Source organism: Arachis duranensis, chromosome 5, assembly GCF_000817695.3.
Source record: "Arachis duranensis cultivar V14167 chromosome 5, aradu.V14167.gnm2.J7QH, whole genome shotgun sequence".
Classification (NCBI taxonomy): domain Eukaryota; kingdom Viridiplantae; phylum Streptophyta; class Magnoliopsida; order Fabales; family Fabaceae; genus Arachis; species Arachis duranensis.
Window position 1 is genome coordinate 78827015 of NC_029776.3, and position 3446 is coordinate 78830460.

Genomic DNA, 3446 nt, shown 5'->3' on the forward strand with positions numbered 1-3446 from the left:
TTCTTACAGATCAAATTTAACTTCCGGGATCACTGACCTTAGACCCATTATTTTGTAGTAATGGTCTGAATGTTCTTTGGTTAAGAACTTCCCTTGATTCCAAAGTGGTTTTGGAATATTCTCTTTTTTGCCTCTTGGATTGGTTTGTTTTCCCTTAGGAGCCATGATCTTAGTGGGTATTGGTTTAGTAATCACGGATAAACACACCAAACTTAGAGGTTTGCTTGCCTTCAAGCAAAAGAAAAGAAAGGAAAGGGATAGAAGGAAAGCCAATTTTCTGAATTGTGGAGGAGAGGAGGGAGGCCGAACTAGGATGTAAAGGGAAGGGGTGGGTTTTTTCAAAAATTTTGAAGGAGATATGATAGAAGATATGATTTGTAAAAGATAAGTATGATAGGAAAAAGATGCAATTTAAAATTGAAAAGATATGAAAGATATTTAAAAAAAATAAATCTGAATTTTGAAAAGAGGATATGATGAATTTAAAAGAAAAGATTTGAGAAGAATTTAAAAAGATAATTGAGTGTTGAAAAAGAATTGAAAAGAAGTTGGAGAGGATTTGAAAAGGATTTGTGTTTATGCATTAAGATACAGTTGATATCTTTGAAAAAGGATTTGAATAATTAGGATTAAAATTTTTTGGAATTGTTTGGAATATGAGAGTTTGTAACATGTTTATGCAAGAAATCATGAATTGAAACATAAAAAATGGAAAAAGTTTGAATTGAAAACGAATTTACCTCCTCCCCACAATCCTGGCGTTAAACGCCCAAACGCTGCATGTTTTGGGCGTTTAACGCCCATTTGTAGCTTCTCCTGGGTGTTTAACGCCCAGCTGTTGCTTCTGGCTGGCGTTAAACGCCAGGAACTCCATTGTCACTGGGTGTTTTTCTGAACGCCCAGGACGCTGTAAATCTGGCATTAAACACCCAGAAGATGCTTCTTTCAGGCGTTTAACGCCCAGATGGCTATCTCTATTGGCGTTAAACATCCAGTAGATGCTTCTTTTGGGTGTTTAACGCCCCAAAACAGCTCTTACTGGCTTTTTCGTACCGGTGAGCTTCTTTTTGCTGTTTTATCCTCTGAATCCTTCTGTAACTCTGTGAACTCATGCAATTGCTATTTTACCTTGAAGATAATTAACATGAACCTCTAAAATTCAATTAATTAACAAATAAGCTTTGTTAATGGCTGGGTTGCCTCCCAGCAAGTGCTTCTTTATTATCTTTAGCTGGTCTATTACTGAGTTTTAATCAAGTCTCAATTTTGAACATTCTTGCTCAAAATTGCTTTCAAGATAATGTTTGACTCTCTATCCATTAACAATGAAATTTTTGTCAGAGTCATTATCCTGAAGCTCTACGTATACATATGGTGACACACTTGTAATCACATATGGACCTCTCCACCGAGATTTCAATTTCCCGGGGAATAATCTGAGCCTAGAACCCTGGCTCAAAGACTCTAGAGGACAGCTTCTTATCATGCCATCTTTTTGCTTTCTCTTTGTAAATTTTTGCATTTTTGAAAGCATTGAGTCTGAATTCCTAAAGCTCATTTAACTGGAGTAATCGTTTTTTTCCAGCTAACTTGGCATCAAAGTTTAGGAATCTGGTTGCCCAGTAGGCCTTATGTTCCAGTTCCACTGGCAAGTGACAGGCTTTTCCATACACAAGCTGGTATGGAGAGGTCCTTATAGGAGTTTTGAATGATGTTCTGTATGCGCACAGAGCATCATCCAAGCTTCTTGCCCAATCCTTTCTATGGTTAATCACAGTCCATTCCAGGATTTTTTTAAGTTCTCTATTAGAGACTTCAGCTTGCCCATTTATCTATGGATGATATGGAGTTGCCACCCTGTGGCTAACTCCATATCGGACCATAGCAGAGTAAAGCTGTTTATTACAGAAATGAATGCCCCCATCACTAATTAGTACTCTAGGGACACCTGCTGAAGATGTGTTTCTGGAGGAATTTCAGCACTGTCTTAGTATCATTAATGGGTGTTGCAATAGCTTCCACTCACTTGGATACATAATCCACTGCCACCAGAATATAAGTGTTTGAGTATGATGGTGGGAAAGGCCCCATGAAGTCAATACCCCATACATCAAACAACTCAATCTCTAAGATCCCTTGTTGAGGCATGGCATAACTGTGAGGCAGATTGCCAGATCTTTGGCAACTGTCACAATTAAGAACAAATACTCGGGAGTCTTTATAGAGAGTAGGCCAGTAGAAGCCATTCTGGAAGACTCTTGTGGCTGTTCGCTCACTTCCAAAATGTCCTCCATATTGCGATCCATGGCAATGCCATAGGATCTTCTGTGCTTCTTCTTTAGGCACATATCTACGGATTACGCCGTCTGCACCTCTCTTGAAGAGATATGGTTTATCCCAAAGATAGTATTTTGCATCTGTGTTCAATTTCTTTGATTGCTGCCTACTATACTCTTTGGGTATGAATCTCACAGCCTTGTAGTTTATAATATCTGCAAACCATGGTACTTCCTGGATGGCAAAAAGTTGCTCATCCGAAAAGTTTTCAGAGATCTCAGTAAGAGGGAGGGATGCCCCTTCTACTGATTCTATTCGGGATAGGTGATCTGCTACTTGGTTCTCTGTGCCTTTTTTGTCTCTTATTTCTATATCAAACTCTTGCAAAAGCAACACCCATCTGATGAGTCTGGGTTTTGAATCCTGCTTTGTGAGTAGATATTTAAGAGCAGCATGGTCAGTATACACAATCACTTTTGATCCTACTAAATAAGATTTGAACTTGTCAATGGCATAAACCACTGCAAGTAACTCTTTTTCTGTGGTTGTATAGTTCTTCTGTGCATCATTTAAAACACGAATGGCATAGTAAATGATGTGCAGAAGCTTGTCATGCCTTTCTCCCAACACTGCACCAATGGCATGCTCACTGGCATCACACATTAGTTCAAATGGTAATGTCCAGTCTGGTGCAGAGATGACTGGTGCTGTGACCATCTTAGCTTTCAGAATCTCAAACGCCTGTAGACACTCCTTATCAAAGATAAATGGCGTGTCAGCAGCTAGCAGATTACTCAGAGGTTTGGCGATTTTTCAAAAATCTTTTATAAACCTCCTATAGAATCCTGCATGCCCCAGAGAGCTTCTGATTGCCTTAATATTGGCAGGTGGTGGTAATTTTTCAATTACCTCTACCTTAGCTTGATCCACCTCTATTCCTTTGTTCGAAATTTTGTGCCCAAGGACAATTCCTTCTGTCACCATAAAGTGAAATTTCTCCCAGTTTAAAACTAGGTTAGTCTCTTGGCACTTCTTTAAAACAAGTGCTAGATGGTCAAGACAGGAGCTGAATGAGTCTCCAAATACTGAAAAGTCGTCCATAAAGACTTCCGGAAATTTTTCCACCATATCAGAGAAAATAGAGAGCATGCACCTTTGAAAGGTTGTAA